Source organism: Hemiscyllium ocellatum, chromosome 1 (assembly GCF_020745735.1).
Source record: "Hemiscyllium ocellatum isolate sHemOce1 chromosome 1, sHemOce1.pat.X.cur, whole genome shotgun sequence".
In the NCBI taxonomy this organism is placed as follows: Eukaryota; Metazoa; Chordata; class Chondrichthyes; order Orectolobiformes; family Hemiscylliidae; genus Hemiscyllium; species Hemiscyllium ocellatum.
This window is the reverse complement of record NC_083401.1, coordinates 51556068-51575422: the sequence shown is the minus strand read 5'-3', so window position 1 is coordinate 51575422 and position 19355 is coordinate 51556068. Positions and strand designations below refer to the sequence as shown.

Sequence of the window (19355 nt, the reverse complement as noted above, 5' to 3'; positions counted from 1 at the left end):
CCAACTGAAATAGAAAACATATTGCCCATCACCGGTCATGTTACTCCAAAGTTGAAGTAATTCCATCCATGCCTAAACAATGATTTCTTTCAGGGATTCCACAGTACAGACTCAAAAATAATAACACTTGATCTAACAGACAATTTATAAACATATTTGCTACTACTGGGGTATAAGACCACAGACATGATACTGTGCTTTCTTTAATAGTGTACAAAAGCAATCTTGTCAAGAAATCAATCTGAATATCACTATTTAACTATATCTAAAGGTCAATTAAATACGAGGCAGTGAAGCCAGGAAACTTTACAATTTTTAACATGAAGGATCACTGTTAAAATAAGAAGTTCAAGAAAAAAAACACCAAAAGCAAGTCTCAGTGAAGATAAATTAAAAGAAGATTGCAGTCAAACACAGGAAAAATAACTTTTTCTGCTGTACCTAAAAAGGTGGAAGAAATAGCTCAGCTTCAGTGTATTCTAACTCATTCTCGAGTAAAATCCAATACCATTTTAAACCACTGCACGATATCTGGTCTGCACAACTGAGGGAGAAATATTACCTATTGTTACTTCTTAAAGGGTAAAACTTGATCTACAACACTACTGATCAGGATTTCACACCATCTTAAAGAAAAACTCAACTATGCTTTTGAGACCACCAGATTCAACCACTGCAATATTAGCCTGGTTATCCCCCCAACTTCCACCCTCCATAAACTTGAGCTTGTTCGAAACACTGCTGCTCATTTCCTAAATTTAATCAATTTCTATTAACCCACCACCTTTGAGCTTTCTAGCCTACCTTGTATACAAAGGGTCCCTGTACACCAAGAGATCAGTTTTTAAAATATTGCCTTTGAGATTTCACCAATGGCCTCATCTCTGTCTGCCTCCACCCATCTGAAAACTACAGTATCTCACACATTTAACACACATTAAACCTTACCAGTAGGAAGAATATGCTCAACCATGTAGACCCCAGATCTAGAATTATCTTCCAGAAATTGGAGCAGAATTAGGCCATTCTGTCCATCAAGTCTACTCCATCATTCAATCATGGCTGATATGTTTCTCAATGCCATTCTCTTGCCTTCTCCCCATAACCCGATCCCCTTAATCAAGAAACTCTCTCTTTCTCAAACATACTCAATGCCTTGGTCTCCATAGCCCTCTGCAGCAATGAGTTCCACAGATTCCATAAGGCTATTGGACCATAAGACATAGGAATGGAAGTAAGGCCATTTGGCCCACCGAGTCCACTCAGCCATTCAATCATGGCTGATGGGCATTTCAACTCCACTTACCCACACTCTCCCCATAGCCCTTAATTCCTTGTGAGATCAAGAATTTATCAATCTCTGCCTTGAAGATATTTAACATCCTGGCCTCCATGTTCCGTGGCAATGAATTCCACAGGCCCACCAATCTCTGGCTGAAGAAATGTCTCCTCATTTCCATTCTAAATTCATCCCCTCTAATTCGAAGGCTGTGCCCATGGGTCCTAATATCCCCGCCGAACAGAAACAAATTCCCAGCGTCCACCCTTTCTAAGCCATGCATTATCTTGTAAGTTTCTATTAGATCTCCCCTCAACCTTCTAAACTCTAATGAACACAATCTCAGGACCCTCTGCCAGTCATCGTATGTTAGGCCTACCATTCCAGGGATCATCCGTGTGAATCTCCACTGAACACGCTCCAGTACCAATTTGTCCTTCCTGAAGTGTGGTGCCCAGAACTGGACAGAGTATTCTAAATGGGGCCTACCTAGAGCTTTATAAAGTCTCGGAAACACATTGCTGCTTTTACATTCCAACTCTCGAGATAAATGACGATATTACATTTGCTTTCTTAACCATGGACTCAATCTGCAAGTCAACTTTCAGTGAATCCTAGACTAACACTCCCAGATCCCTTTGTACTTTGGCTTTATGAATTTTCTCACCATTTAGAAAATAGTCCATGCTTGTGTTCTTTCTTCCAAAGTGCAAGACCTCGCATTTGCTCACACTGAAGTTCACCAGCCATTTCTTGGACCATTCTCTTAAACTCTTTAAATCTTTCTGCAACCTCCCCACTGCTCAGAACTACCTGCCTGTCCTAACTTCGTATCATCGGTGAACTTCACAGAATGCCCTCAGTTCCCTCATCCAGATCATTAATATATAAAATGAACAGTTGATTCACCACCCACACAGTTCTAAAAGGTTGGCTCTTCAATCTGAGGCTTTATTCTCAGGTCATAATCTCTCCTACCAAGAGAAATATCTTCCCTACAGCTACTCTATCCACATATTTCCATATTCTCCAAGTTTCAATTAGATGCCCCTTCATCCTTCTGAGCTCCCCCGAGTATCCCCAGAATCCTCAATCTCTCCTCATATGATAAGACTTTGGGATCATGCTTGTAAATTTTCTCTGGATCCCCTCCAAAACCAGCATATCCTTCTTTACATACGGGATGAAAAACTGCTCACAATATTCCCAATGGGGCCTGACCACAGCCTTTTATAGCCTCAGCAGTACATCTGTGCTTGCATTTTAGTCCTTCCAAAATGAATGCTGACATTCCATTTGCCTTATTAACTGCCAAGTGAATCTGCATGTTAACCTTAAAAGAACCCTGAACAAGGACTCCCAAATTCCTTTGTGATTCAGATTTCCAAAGCCTATCTCCATGTAGAAAATAGTCTACACCTCTATTCTTCCTTTCAAAGTGCATTGCTTCACACTTTCCCACATCATCTTCCAGCTACCACTTCTTAGTCCACCATCCTAGCTTGTCCAAGTCCTTCTGCTCTCTCCCAGCTTCCTCAACATTGTCTGCCCTTTCACCTACCTTGGTGTCATCTGCAAACTTAGCAACAATGCCCTCAGTTTGTTTGTCCATATTGTTAATGTATAATGCAAATATTTGTGGTCCTAACACTGACCCTTGTGGAACTTCACTAGTCACCTGCTGTTATCCTGAAAAGACCCCTTTACTCCCAATCTCTGCCTTCTGCCAGTCAGTCAATTCTCCATCCATGCCAGTAACTTGCCCCTAACACCATATGATGTTAGCAGCCTCCTGTGCGGCACCTTGTCAAAGGCCTTTTGGAAATTCAAAAAGATCAAATGCACTGGTTCTCCTTTGTCTAACTTGCCCATTAGAACCTTAGAAAAAGCTGTGCTGACTCACCTGCATGGGCCCGAGCTATGCCTGCCTCGTCGTAGGATATGTGGAACAGTCCATCTTCCGCAGCTACACTGGCACCACCCCACACCTTTTCCTCCGCTACATCGATGACTGTATCGGCGCTGCCTCGTGCTCCCACGAGGAGGTTGAACAGTTCATCCACTTTACCAACACCTTCCATCCCGACCTCGAATTTACTTGGACCGTCTCAGATTCCTCCCTCCCCTTCCTACACCTTTTCATTTCTATCTCGGGCGACCGAATCAACACGGACATTTACTACAAACCGACCGACTCCCATAGCTACCTAGACTACACCTACTCCCACCCTGCCCCCTGTAAAAACGCCATCCCATACTCCCAATTCCTTCGTCTCAGCTGCATCTGCTCCCAGGAAGACCAGTTCCAATACTGTACAACCCAAATGGCCTCCTTCTTCAAGGACCGCAATTTCCCCCCAGACGTGATCGACGATGCCCTCCACCGCATCTCCTCCACTTCCCGCTCCTCCGCCCTTGAGCCCCGCCCCTCCAATCACTACCAGGATAGAACCCCACTGGTCCTCACCTACCATCCCACCAACCTCCACATACATTGTATCATCCGTCGTCATTTCCGCCACCTCCAAACGGACCCCACCACCGGAGATATATTTCCCTCCCCTCCCCTATCAGCGGTCTGAAAAGACCACTCCCTCCGTGACTCCCTCGTCAGGTCCACAACCCCCACCAACCCAACCTCCACTCCCGGCATCTTCCCCTGCAACCGCAAAGAATGCAAAACTTGCGCCCACACCTCCCTCCTTACTTCCCTACAAGGGTCCAAGGGATCCTTCCATATCCAACTCAAATTCACCTGCACATTCACACACATCATTTACTGCAAACGCTGCACCCGATGTGGCCTCCTCTATATTGGGGAGACAGGCTGCCTACTTGCGGAACGTTTCAGAGAACACCTCTGGGACACCCAGACCAACCAACCCAACCACCCCGTGGCTCAACACTTCAACTCCCCCTCCCACTCCACCAAGGACATGAAGGTCCTCAGACTCCTCCATCATCAGACCATAGCAACATGAAGGCTAGAGGAAGAGCGCCTCCTCTTCCGCTAGGAACCCTCCAACCACAAGGGATGAACCTAGATTTCTCCAGTTTCCTCATTTCCCCTCCCCCCACCTTGTCTCAGTCAAATCCCTCGAACTCAGCACCGCCTTCCTAACCTGCAATCTTCTTCCTGACCTCTCCGCCCCGCCCCCACTCTAGCCTATCACCCTCACCTTGACCTCCTTCCACTTATCGCATTTCCAATGCCCCTCCCCCAAGTCCCTCCTCCCTACCTTTTATCTTAGCCTGCTGGACACACTTTGCACATTCCTGAAGAAGGGCTCAGGCCCAAAACATCGATTTTCCTGCTCGTTGGATGCTGCCTGACCTGCTGCGCTTTTCCAGCAACACATTTTTCAGCTCAGCCCTACTTTACCATGCAGGTACTCCACAATATCATCCTTAACAATGGACTCTAAAATCTTGCCAAAGACCAAGGTCAGGCTAACCAGCCAATAGTTTCCTATCTTCTGCCTCCCTCCCTTCTTAAACAGGTGTGTTACATTAGCCATTTTTCAGTCATCTGGGACCTTCCCTGACTCCAGTGATTCGTGGAACATTACCACTAATGCCTCGACATTCTCCTCAGCCATCCTTTTCAGAACTCAGGGGTATAGTCCATTTGGTACGGATGATTCATCTACCTTCAGACCTTTCAGTTTCCCTGGCACATTCTCTCTACCCCTGACTCTCGAAGTTCTGGTGTGTTACTGGTATCTTCCACTGTGAAAACTGATGCAAAGTACCAATTCAGTTCCCCTGCCAATTCTTTGTTCTCCTTAATATTTCTCCCACCTCATTTGCTCCAGTGGTCTAATGTACACACTTTCCTCTTTCTTAGCTTTCAGATATCTAAAACAACCACTTGCAATAATCTTTTACATTACTAATGAGCTTACCCTCAGATTTCATCTACTCTACCTTCCTGTTTTTTTTAAAGTTATCCTCTGCTGGTTTTAAAAGACTTCCCAATTCTCTGGCTTCCCACTAATATTCACCATTTCATTTTTTTTTTCTTTTGCTTTTATGCTATCTTCACTGCAAGGCTTCCCTTCCAATCAACCCTGGCCAATTCCTCTATCATGTCTTTGCAGTCACCTTTACTCAACTGTAATATTGTAACTTCTGTTTCAAGCTTCTCCCTCTCAAACTGCAGGATGAATCCTATTATGGTCACTGCTCAATAAGGGGTCCTTCACATTAAACTCTCTAATCAAGTCTGTCTCATTACACATCACTAAATTCAGAATTGTCTGTTCCCTAGTGAGCTCTATCACAAGTTGCTCCAAAATAACATTTTGTAGATCTTCCACAAATTCCTTTTGAGATTCACATCATCCTGATTCTCTGAGTTCACAGTTAAAAATCACACAATATCAGGTTATAAGCCAACAGGTTTATTTGAAAGCACTAGCTTTTGGAGCACTGCTCCTTCATCAGGCTGCATCATCATCAGTTCACCTCCATGTTGTTGACCCCCATTGTTATTATAATAGTGACTTTCTTACATGTCTTTTCTATCATTCAATTTATTTTCTTCCCCACATCCTGACTACTGCTGGTAGGTCTTTTCCAGGTCATTTATGAAGCGTCAACTTCACTGATGCTGTCATTATAGGCATTGTTTTTTGCGATTGGTAAGTATAAGTCTGGAATACAAAGAATGGACGTTATGAGCAAATGCAGAAAAAGTACTTTAAAATGCCATTACATTTTTAATATTCCCTTAACATTTTATCTGTTTAACTGCAATCCTAAAAGTACAAGTAGAGCTACTTGGAACATGAAGTGAATCCACTCACTCTGTCTTGCGCATTTCAAAAGCAAAACAGGAAACATTTTTATGCCTATTTGAGAAATACTAAAATCTATTACTGGTAACATTTAGAAAATTTGGACTAGATTGTTTTCAAATCTTTTCTGCTACATTGCAAAGTTAGGAATTTAATCAGAAATAAAATGCAAAGTTTTTAAACTTTTCTCAACTCCCAATATCCCGCCGACATGAAATGTTTCACACCTCCCCAAAACTCTGACACGTTAAAATCAACAACCACTACACCATATTTCACTCCATTTATGATCTTCTGAGATCTCACAACTGTGGAATTCTTCTGACAATGCATTGCTGTTTTATGCTACCACTGACAAGTTTATAAAATCCAAATTTGGAGTCACCAATCACCATGGTGTCTGATTTATTACATTTTCATTTCCAACACCTTCATTTCAGCCTTGATTAGGTCAGCAATTACGTGTAAAATAGGTCTCTCTGCCAAATGACAATATTCAGGACAAAGCCAGCTCTCAAGTCTAACTCACCAAAGTTACAAAATGTTTGCATGCACAAAATTATGAAGCCAGTCTCTGTTGTACGACAATGGAAAGCAGATGTTTAATAGTTGGCAGATTTGTACCACTGTAATGTGCACATTCACACAAATAATGAGAACAGTTTCCTGAATTTTTGTGTCAAATCTTTACAAAACTGCTAAGTATAGGTTGCAAACCCCCAAGAGAGTTCCATGCATAATTTTAAAGAGTACAGTAATACTATAGTATTATCTCATATACGTCAAGTCTTTTACAACACTAACCTTCACTATAGTTAAATACTTAGAGTTGTACTAGTCACACCAGGAATACTTTTAGATAGGAACATGTATTGTAGTCACATGTTTGATGACTAAATTGAAGAGGTAAACAAGCTACACAGCCTATGCAGGTTAGATTCCCAACACTGTAAATGCTATTTCAGGTGCATAACTTTAAATAATAGCTTTCTGTCATTCATTGCTACTACGAATACAGTTAATTTTGTTGACATTTCATAGTAATTATATTTCAAGCACATTGTGTAATTTTCTGCGACCTATTATTGAGTAAGCAATGGTGAGAGAGGTGGGAAATGTGGGGAAAAAAGGAGAAAAGTCAGAACATTGAGAAAGAAAAACATTCAGAATTTTCCCAAGCCTTAAATGACGACTTCAGCATGCAACCATTGAATAAAGACGATCTTGATTCCATGTATTACACCTCATTAAAGCTCCAACTTGCCTCACTTACATAACAATTTCCAATTCTCCTCTCTTTCACCAAGAAACTAGATAGCACGACTGGGTACCTGCACTGCAGCTCACTGAATGCTTCAGCCAGCCATTAAGTAATGCTTGTTCTCAACGCTTCTTGGCCAATATCCTCTTCAATTCACCACAGGTGAGATGATGGCTTAACTGTATTATCACCAGACTATTCATCCAGAAACTGAGCTACTGGAGGCCTGCATTCAAATCCCACTATGGCATATGGTGGAATTTGAATTCAACTTGAGGACAGCATGATGGCTTTGTGATTAGCACTGCTGCCTCACAGCACCAGGGACCCTGGTTCAATTCTACCCTCAGGCAACTGTATGTGTGGAGTTTGCACATTCTCTGTGTCTGTGTGGGTTTCCTCCAAATGCTCTGGTTTCCTCCTACAGTCTAAAGATGTGCAGGTTAGGTGGATTGGCCATGCTAAGTTGCCAATAGTGTCCAGTGATGTGCAGGCTCACCATGGATTACAGGGATAGTGTAGCAGGTGGGTGGGATGATCTTTGGAGAGTTGGAGTGGACTAGATGGGCTGAATGCTTCCACACTGTAGCAATTCTATCATTCATCCACACAAAGCAGCAGCAATGTACCAACTACACCATAATCCCCATGCTCTAAGACCACAAAACTATAAGAAACAGGAACCGGAGCAGGCTGTTCAGCCCCCTGAACTTGCTCCACCATTCCATAGAATCATGGTTAATCTTAACAGTCCACATGTCCACTTTTCTGTATTTTCTCTAACCTTTAATTCCTCGACTGATCAAGAATTTATTTCAGCCTTAAATACATACAAGACTTTGCCCCCACAAGTCTCTACAGCCTGGACATCCAAATACTCAACGCTCTCCAAGAAGAAATTTCTCTTCATCTCAGTCTTAAATTGGTGCCCTTTATTTTGAGACCATGCCCTCTGGCCTGAGACTCACCCATAAGTGGAAATATCCTCTCGGCATTTATCGTGTCATGCCCCTTGAGAATCACAGAATCCTACAAGTTTCAATGAGATTACCTCTCATTCTTCTAAGCTCCAGTGAGTCAAGTCCCAACCTGTTAATATAACACAATTTCTATATAACAGGGATCATTCTACTTAATTTTCTCTGCACTGCCTAAAACAAAACGATATATTTTGTTAAATAAGGGGTCAAAACAGTCCAGTGTACAGATGCAGTAAGACTTCTCTACCCTTATACTCCAACCCCTTTTAAATAAGGGCCAATATTCCATTAGCCTTCCTGATTATCTGTTGCTAGCTTTGAGTTTCATACACAAGTACCAACATGTCCCTTGGTGTTGCACCTTTCTGCAGTTTCTCTCCATTTAACAAAAATATTCTGTTCTTTGTACTCCATTTCAAAATGAACTTCACATTTTCACACATTATACTTCACTTGCCAACTTTCTGTCCACTTGTTTAACCTTTCAATTTCTCTAAACTGTTTGCATCCCTCTCAGAACTTGCCTTTCCACTCTATCTTGTCTACTAACGTAGTTAGCAACAGTAAATTCAATCCCTTCCTCCAAGTCATCAATATACGTTGTGAACTGTTGTGGTCCCGACACTAATCCCTGTGGAACTCCACAACCTGGAAAAGAGCCCCTATTTGTTGTTTCCTGCCCATTAGCCAATTCTTTATGACGTCTTATGACAATCTTTTTGACGTACTTTTTGAATGCTCTTTCTAAGTCCAAACATAATACATCTGTTAGCTGGTTGAGACTTCCTCAAAATATAATTCTAATAAATTAACCCGACATAATTTCCCTTTCACAAAGCCTTGCAGACTCTGCTTAATTATACCATGATTTTCCAGATGTTCTGCTATTACTTCCTTTACTGTTGATTCAAAGACTTTTCCAACAAAAGACGTTAGGCTCATTGGCCCATAGTAACTCATTTTATTGCTTCCCTCCCTTTTTCAATAAGGATGCCAGATTGGCATTTTCCAATTCTCTGGTACTTCTCCAGAATCCAATATCATTTGGAAAATTACAACCAATGCATCCACTATTTCTGCAGCTACATCTTTTAGGATCCTAGGAGGCAAGCCATCAGGGCCAGGGAATTTATCTGCCTGTAGTCCCATTAGTTTGTCTAATACTTTTTTTTAGTTATGGTGATTGTACTTAATTCCTTAGCATTTCAACCCAGTTCTATTGTGCAAGTGGTCTGGTTAGTAAGTCACAATCTGAAAACATAGCAATATCCTATGAAATTGCAACATTCAAAATAAGTTTTAATTCTGGTTGACGAAGACAACAGGCCTGTTACAGCAAGGGTAAAATACCAATCCAGTATCTGCTTTGAACAGTGAAGGACTAGAAGACTAAAACCACGTTGTGGGCTTTGCATTTTCTGGTCAGGAGAAACAGTCCTGACTTGAACCCATTAATCCTTCCTCCACTGCTCTTCCCTCTTCTGAAAATTCTCCACTATTTGCAGTCCTTTTCATTTTAAAGTTTGACAGTTTTTTTTGTATCTTTCTTGGGCTTATCTTTAACATTTATACAAAACATAAGATTATTAATCACATTCAAGTCTACAGAATTCAATAGATTAATGTTAGATATATTATTATTAGATTCCCTAGTGTGAAAACAGGCCATTCAATCCAACAAGTCCACACCTACCCTCCGAAAAGCAACCCATCCAGACCCATTCCCTACATTTATCCCTAACTAATGCACCTAACACTATGGGCTATTTAGCATGGCCAATTCACCTTACCTGCACATCTTTGAATTGAGGGAGGAAACCCACGCAGACATGGGGAGAATGAGCAAACTCCACACAAGACAATCGCCCGAGGCTGGAATTGAACTCGGGTCCCTGGTGTTATGAGGCAGCAGTGCTAACCACTGAGCCACCATGCCAAAATGTTAATGCAATATTTCTATTGATGTAGGGTTATTTTACAATCATTTCATCTAGTACCTCATCCAAATTATGCCCAATAAAATATTCTGCAGTATTCGCCTGAAGAATTGAAGTTAAATGTTTACTCTTTGAACTTATGTATGTTTTAATTTGACATTTGATTTCATTTTCTTTCTACCAATATAGTCAATGTCACCAAATACAATTTCCCAAAAGCAGGTTAAGCTCCCCCAATAAAATAAAGATGCGCCTGTGAAATGTGAAAAAACAGAAGGATGTTGTGAAACTTGAAAGGGTTCAGTAAAGATTTACAGGGATGTTGCCAGGATTGGAGGGTTTGAGCTATAAGACGAGGCTGAATAGGCTACGGCCGTTTTCCCTGGAGCATCGGAGGCCGAGGGATGACCTATTAGAGGTCTTATAAAATCATGAGGGGCATGGATAGGATAATTAGAGAAGGAATTTTCCCAGGAGTGAGGGAGTCCAAAACTAAAGGTTTAAGATGAGAGTGGAAAGATTTAAAAGGGACCTAAGGGGGAACATTTTCATGCAGAGGGTGGTGCGTGTATGGAATGAGTTTCCAGAGGAAGTAGTAGAGGCTGGTACAATTACAACATTTAAAAGGCATCTGGATGGGTAAATGAATAGGAAGAGTTTAGAGGGATATGGGCCAAGTGCTGGCAAATGGGACTAGATTAGTTTAGGGTATCTGGTCAGCATAGACGAATCTGTTAAACTGCTGCACATCTCTACGACTCTATACTGAATTGCCCATTAACAAACATGCAAAACATATGATTGTTTTCATTTGAAAAATGTCATTTGGGAATTACTTCACACAATAGGGTACAGTTAGGCTGAGGTTTAGGGTACACCAAATAAAATATTGTCGTTGTTATGTTCAATTATATTTCATTTCATTTTTGTGTATTTCATAAACCAATATTTATAAGGTTTTGAGTATTGTTTCACACGATGAATTGTATAATGCAACTGGTTTTATATCAAACAAATAGAAACAAATTGCTGAAGGTCTGGCAGCATCTATGGGGAGAAAACAGCATTAAATTTTCAAGTCTAGTGACTTTTCTTCAGGGGATCCTTCCACATTGAAATCATTGCTTAGAAACCAGTTCAATGCTGAAAGATTTCTTTAAAATTGTAATGTGTTGCATATCACAACAGCTTTTCAAGATCTTGCATGGAACTCTGTTAAAAGCTATAAAACATATTGCTTCACATTACACTATTACACTAAATGGTAAAACAGAACAAAATGTAAAAAAAAACCTGACATCTGTGAAGTCTCTTAACTTCATCACAAGAAATCTTAAGGTCATAAAGTACTGCCTTGATCCACATTTAAAAGTTGGAAAGTGGAAGTGCGAGTCCTTAGATAAAGACACTTCTCTTTGAACGTTTAAGAGTAAAGCGTCATCCACAAGACCCAGAAAAAAAACACACGACAGTTCCAAATATATCATATATTGGGGACCGTCTGTCTTTTTCTCCACAATAATGTAGCTCAATATATTTTGAAATAGATGTAAAAAGGGGAATAAATAAGACATTTCATATTCTTTGGAACATAACTTGAATACTTTATTACAAGGTTCATACATTGCATAGAGAATCAATCAGCAAGAGTGCAATAGGTGATAATTGGAGCACAAATGAATAACTTGGAGGTGCCAGTGTTGGACTGGCATGGACAAAGTTAAAAATCACAACAGGTTATTATCCAACAGGTTTATTTGGAAGCACTAGCTTATGATAAATGAAAACATTTTTCCCAAAATGAGTGAAGTTCTAGGCAGCCCAGAGGAAATGTGCAATTTCAGCTGACTTGTGAATATAAAGGATAAAGAACTCCATGAGGACAGATGAAGATTTCGAAAAGCCTGAAAAGGGACTGATTATAATGTTGGAAATCTCCATTCTGTGCTAACCTCTCAGATCAAAGTCAGGCTAGGTAGGTGGAAGACGCCAATATGAATCACTGCAAAAGAACTAAAACCAATATTAATCACTTAACTAGTTAAGAATATGACAGAAATTCAAAGATTAAATAATTCTATAAAGCATGCCATGAAAGAAAACTAGAGAGTGGCAGTTGAAGAACTAGCTCACCAAAATGTCATTGTCGTATGCAGCAAACACTACAGACACTACTTCCTTTGAACACAGTCTGGAGGTCTCTGCCCATGTCTAGTCTGTCAAAAGCAATACAGCAGTGTGGAAATCATGGAATAAATTCAACTATAAACATTATTGACATTCTTCAATATGCATGGGCGTCACATACCCAAGGTTTACTCTTAACCTAATAAACACTATTTGGCACCATTTGATATTCTGGCACGCAGACAGAACACTTGACAGGTTTGATAATGAAGCCTGTTCATTGAAGCAGAAAATGTGACAGTTAAAGTACAAAATTATAACTAACTGATCAAATTTGTAGCAAGTTTGTTTTGGTTATTAAACAAGTATGAATACTTTTGAAGGACAATAAAGATTAACAAGTCACCCGCCACATTCAAGCTCAGGATATTCCAAAGCACTTTGCAGAAACATATGAATTAGACTCAAAATTCAACAGCAAAGGGTTAACCAACATAGAAACAAAGGTGGGTTCTCTAATTATGGCTAGAATCTGTGTGGCAAGATTGAAACTAAAACAGCTATATTCAAAGTAGTTGGAAGAACATTGGCCTGAAATATAGACAATTTTTGCACTGCTGATTAAGCTAATCCTGACATGGCAAGCTTCCTAGGGAGATGTGGGAAAGCTTTCCCATTAGGAAATGTTTTTTTTTAACAAGTCTCCAAATACACTGAACTGAACCTAGATCTTGGCACTTTTGGACTCATGAAGGGGGGAAGAAACTATTGTTTCTGAATGTTGATCCAAATATTAGTTAAGCTGCAACCATTTGAATCAGTTGGTTGGTTTTTCATTTTAACTAGTTTGTCTGACTGCTGACTTTGTTTTTAGGAGACTGCATCCAATATCTTACTAGCAGCCTCTACATTTCGGAGAGTAGCTTTAGAGTTCATGCAGCTTTTCAAGAAAGCTTACCCTTCTTTCATCATTTGCTGCTATGCCTCTCAATATCTCAATCATGTCAACAAATGGCTACATCATAAAGAACAAGCACTTTCTTTAACTATCTGAAATACCTATATTTGATCATATTTCTTGTTTTTTAAAAAAATTACTTTCAAAGTTACAGGATGTTGCAGAAGATTTTAGCGCCTTCACAGAGGATAAAGGTTCTTAAAGGGTATTTACTACATATAGCATGAAGTTTTTTTGAACACAGAATGCTGGATCACTGTGTAAGCTAGCATCTATTGCCCATCCCTAATTGGCCTCAAGATGACAGTGATGAGTTGTCAACTTGAACCATTTGATGCAGGTATACCCATAATGATTTTAGGAAGGAAGTTCCAGGTCCAGGATTTTGACCCAGAGACACTGAAAGAATGGCGATATATTTCCAAATCTGGATGGTGAGTGGTTTGGAAGGGAACTTGCAGGTGACGACATTCGTAAGTATCTTCTGCCCTGTCCTTCAGGATGGTACTTGTTTTGGGTTTGTAAGGTGCTATCTAAGCTGGAATCTGTACTGAACATAATAAATACTGGAGATCACAGTGGGTCAGACAGCATCAATGGAGAGAGATTAAGCTAACGAGTTTTTTGAATATTTGTAGCTCAAGTTGAGGTTTTAGATGTAGGTTTGCTCGCTGAGCTGAAAGGTTCATTTCCAGACGTTTCCAGATGTATTCAAAAAGAATGGGTACCCAATGAACACAGTCCACCGATTTCTGAGCAACAAACCCAAACAAGCAGACAAAACACTTCCAGAAACCCTAGCCACTCTCCCCTACATCAAAGACATCTCAGAAATGACTGCCAGACTGCACCATTGTAGCCCACAAGCCCACCAACACACTAAAACAGCAGCTAATGAACTTGAAAGACCCTATAGAGGCTATGTGCAAAACTAATGTTATTTTCAAAATACCTTGCAAGGACCGCTTTGTCACAGATGGTGGCAAGCTTCTTCAGTGTTGTTGGATAAGCATTCATCCAGACAACTGGACAGTATTCCATCTCACTCCTGACTTGTGCCTTCTAGCTGACAGACAGGTTTTGGAGAGTCAGGTGGTGAGTTAATTGCTGCAGGATTCCTTACCTCTGGCTATAATAGCATTTATATGATTTATCCAGTTCATCTTTCCTCTTAAGTTTTCAGACAATTATCCATTTCTCTTTGGAAGGCCTCCTTTGACTGCCTCCATTCACACACAGGCAGTGCAATCAAACTCTTACAGACTCACTGCATGAAACAATTTTTTTTCATGTCACCATCAGTTAGTTTGCTGAGCCCTTTGTGTCATCTGGTTTTCAATCCTGTCAATAGGATTTACTCTGCCTGGACCCCTCAAATTTGAGCATCGCCATCAAATCTTATTTTAACCTTCTCTTATCTTCTTGTATAAGGCATACTAATCACAATTTCTCTAATCTATCTGCATAACTCAAGCTCCTTATTCCTGGAAGAATTCTGGTAAAGTTTTTTTCTGCATCTCCCCTAATGTCTTCACATCCTTCCTGAAATTTGCTGCTGAGAAGTACATATATTACCTATGTTGAAGTCTACACAATGCCCGTCTTTATAAAGTGCATGATGCTGTATACTTTATTAACTGTTTTCTCAGCTTGCCTTTAACATCCGTTCATCCATGCACATATACCCTAAGTCCCTCTACCCCTGAAACCCATTTAGAATTGTACATTTTATACTGCCTCTCCTTGTTCTTTCCATTGAAATAAATCACATTTCCCTGAATTAAATTTCACGCATCATGAGTTTACCTATTACTTCAATCTGGAACAACCAAGGGCAATGCTGTCAGTAGAGGATAGTTCACTACAGTAACTACCACTAGAGGAAAAAGTACTGGGCAAATGAATGGGGCTAAAGGCTAATTCTTCTCCTGGACACAATGGGTTGTATTCTAGGAATTTAAAGGAAGCAGCTACAAAAGATTGTGATGCACTAGTAATAATTTTCCAAAAATCTGGAAAAGTGTTAGAGGAATGAATTGAATTGAATTGAATTTCTTGTCACATGTACCGAGGCACAGTGAAAAGCTTTGTTTTGCAAACAATGCAGGTAGACCACATAGTTAAGTAGCAGAGATAGTAAATAATAGGTAAACAGTGGCAAAAACAAAAACACAAGTACAGGCAAATGTTAAGAGTTTGTGAGTCCATTCAGTATTCTAACAACAGTAAGGTAGAAACCGGCTGGTGCACGTGTTCAGGCTTCTGTACCTTCTCCTTGATGGTAGAGGTTGTAGAAAAACATTGCCAGGATGGGATGGATCTTTAAGACTGCTGGCGGCCTTTCCTTAACAGCAGGCCTGGTAGATAGATTCTATAGATGGGAGGTTGGCCTTTGTGATTGCCCAGGCCACTCTCTGTAACCGTTTTCAATCTTGAATGGTACAGTTGCCATACCAGGTAGTGATACATCCAGACAGAATGCTCTCGATGGCACACCTATAAAAGTTGGCAAGGGTATTCACCGTCATGCCAAATTTCCTCAGCTACCTGAGGAAGAAGAGATGTTGTTAGGCCTTTGTAACTAGTGTGTCCACCTGAAGAGTCCAAGAAAGCTTGTTGTGGAAGACCACTCCCAGGAGCTTGACTCGTTTCACCTCTGTGCTGTTAATGTGTAGGGGGGGCATGAGTAACATCCCACCAAAAGTCAATAATGAGTTCCTGGTTTTGCTGGCATTGAGAGCTAGGTTGTTCTCAGTGCACCGTTTTCTCAGGTCTTCCACCTTCGCTAGTCTGTTTCGTTGCCATCTGAGATTTGACTGACTATGGTGGTGTCATCAGCGAACTTGTAAATGGCATTTGGTACTTGGCGACACAGTCATGGATATACAGTGAATACAGTAGGGGACTGAGTACGCAACCCGGGGGGTGGGGCTCCAGTGTTGAGTGTTGGTGACGATGAAATATTGTCCCCAATCTTCACTGATTGTGGCCTGTGGGTCAGGAATCTGAGGATCCAGTTGCAGAGGGTGGGGTTTAATCTGAGATCACTAAATTAAGCAATCAGTCTCGAGGGGATAATAGTGTTGAAGACTGCCATGCATCTTCAAAGAAAGGGAAGACAAATACAAGTACAGGTAATTATGGACCAGTTATCCATTGGGAAAGTGTCAGAACCTATTAATAAGGGATGCAAGGAGAAGAAGAATTGGTGGGGGGGGGGGATGATATGGTCTCATAGAATCGTATAAAATCCTAACAGGAATACACACATAATTGCAGGAAGAATGTTCCCAATATCTGTAGTGTCCAGAACTGGGATCACAGTAAAGATATGGGATAGGTTATTTAGGATTGAAGTGAGGAGAAATGTCTTCATAGAGTGGCGAGCCTGTAGAATTCTCTGCCACTTAAACACTGAAGCTAAAATAATGAATGCTTAAAGATGGAGATAAAAAAGTTCTCAAGTCAAAAGGAATTAAAGGCAACGGAGAGCATACAGGAGTAGATTACTGAGTTAAATGGTGGAGCAGTTATGAAGGGGTGAATGGCCGACTCCTGCTCCAACTTTCTGTGCCTGTAATAGCAGAGAACTGCAGATTATAATTCAGCACAGTCAATTTAACTCCCTGAAAGAAAAATCAAACCTGATAATTTTATTAGAATTCTTTGACGATGTAATAGATGAGAGATAAAGGGAAACCGGTGGGTGTAATATATTTGGATTTCTGAAAGCAGATCAGTAAATTACCGCAAATAAAGCTACTTAATGAGAGCTGGTCATATTAGAGGTCATATACTACACAAGGATTGGTTAACTAACAGAAGTTAGAGTTGGGGGCAAAGGGTGCATTTCAGCATGACAACTTGTAACTAGGGCAGTGTCACAGCAATCAATGCCGGGGCCACAATTATTTATGTTATATATTAATGACTTTAATAACGGAAGTGAATATACCAACAGCATGTTTGCAGATGACACAAAAAATGAGCAAGAAGGCAAGTAGTGAAAATGGCACAAAAGCCAACCAAAAAGATACAAATGATTTTGTATCAGAAGTTTAGCAGATGAAATATGTGAGAAAATGTGAGGTTATGCACACTGGCACAAAGAACACAATATTGCTTGAAAAGAGAGGACGACAGAAAGCTGCAGTACAGAAAGATTTGAAAATCCTCAGGCAGGAATCACAAAAGGCTAGCAGCCAAGTTCAGCAGTTAATAAAGGAAGGCAAATGGAATGTTAGCCTTTCCTTCAAATGGAAAGGCGTATAAAAATAAGGGAGTCTTGCTAAAACAATACACAGCCATGTCAAACTAAACCTGGAATACTGTGAAGAATGTTGGTCCCCTTATCAAAGGAAATAAAGAAAGACATATTGACATTGGAGGTAGCTCAGAGAAGGTTCACTAGGCTGAAACCAGAGATGAAATTATTTTCTTACAAGAGGAGATTGTGCTTGTATTCATTGGAATTTGGAAGAATGGTATTGAAACATATGCCTTAACAGGGTGGATGTGGAGAGGTTGTTTCCCCTTATAGGACAGGCTAGGACAAGAGGGCATATTCTCAAAGTAAAGGATCATCTATTTAAACAGATGAAGAAAAATTTATTCTCTTAGATAGGTTTTGGATCTGTAGAGTTCTTAACTGCAAAGGGTAATTGAGACTGGTTCATGGTATATATTCAGGACTGAGGTAGATTTTTAATCCCCACTAAAGGCTTTGTAAGTCAACCCACAACAAATGGATTGCAGCGGTTCATGAAGATAGCTCACCATTAGTTCCCCAGGTTCTAATGCTGCTGTTATCTTTTGAAAAGGTTAAGCCTTGACCAATTCAGGACTACAGAATTTTTAAAACAGCATATACAGTACCAACATCATCAGCAGTCTGATAAACTAATTTTACTGATTTGCAAGCCCATTTGTTCACAACATTAAATTGTAAATATTTAGAATAGATCATTTTAACCAAGTGCGTATTTAAGTTTCTCTCTTAATGCCATGTTTATATCAAAATGTTTACTTGGTTCTTGGTACAATAATTTTAATATTCATGATTAGTTATCTGAGAGAATCTGATTGGCTGATCAGGGCAGCTGTTGCCTGTCACTGGATGTCATGGATCGCCTGCAGAATGTACAGATTCAGACTGTGTGACAGTGAAGGCAATCTGTGCACTCGAGGTCAACTAAATGTCATAGCCACTTTACACTAGGTCAGCATCAGCACTGTTCCTTTACTTTTAACATAAACTCTGGCTTTATGCAAAATCAAATATTTACAAATAGACAAATGCAGAATATTACAGCATCTACAAACTGGGAGCTGAAACAACTGCTCTTGTATTTATTGAGTTAAACTTCAAATACACATTGGATCATACTTTTGTCTCCAGAGGTTGGACTGACGTCAATCCATCAGATCTGAAACACAAAAAATTGCGACTTTTCATCCACCATCACCCACTAGGAGATGGCGGGTAAGTTGAGTTGAATGCCCATCAGCCATGATTGAATGGCGGAATGGACTCGATGGGCCGAATGGCCTTACTTCCACTCCTACGTCTTATGGTCTTACGGTCTTAAGTAACCATTTTGGCAAGGGCAGCAAATATCTCTGCTTAGCAGATGGTGGCAGAATGTCTTGAATGGTTGGCATGGGGTGGTGAAATGATTTACAAGCTTTTCGGAGAGACTTTGGATCTGTGCTGTCAGTATTCCAGATCTTCTCCTATTACCATGTGGCTCATTTAGTCTGTGGGAGTAGTCCACCCTTTTCCAGCTTCTCTATTTTGTCTTTCAGGCTGATCTTGAGGGCAGCCAGAATTCTCATATTCTCATCCATCTCAAGATGATATTCACCAAGAAGACATCCAATGCCTCTCAAAACCATCATGTAATTTGTTAGGATCTATTCAGCGGCCAATGGATTCGAGTTACTAGTCTAAGCTTTAGTCTTTCTTCAGCTGAGATGAGTGAAATTTACTCCAGATTTACATTTTTCCCGTTGAA

At 40.4% G+C, this 19355-nt stretch overlaps 1 protein-coding gene across 9 annotated transcripts in view; it reads right to left on the bottom strand.

Annotated features, from left to right (window-relative positions):
- rai14 (retinoic acid induced 14) overlaps nucleotides 1-19355 on the bottom strand; it is a 285215-nt gene that overhangs the window by 245830 nt on the left and 20030 nt on the right. The window contains exon 2 of one of the 9 annotated variants that reach the window (XM_060854587.1): nucleotides 5794-5934. The exons of the other annotated variants lie outside the window; for them this stretch is intronic. The gene's annotated coding sequence lies outside the window, so the exon portion shown is untranslated. The remainder of the gene's footprint in view (nucleotides 1-5793; nucleotides 5935-19355) is intronic. 9 annotated transcript variants of the gene reach the window in all.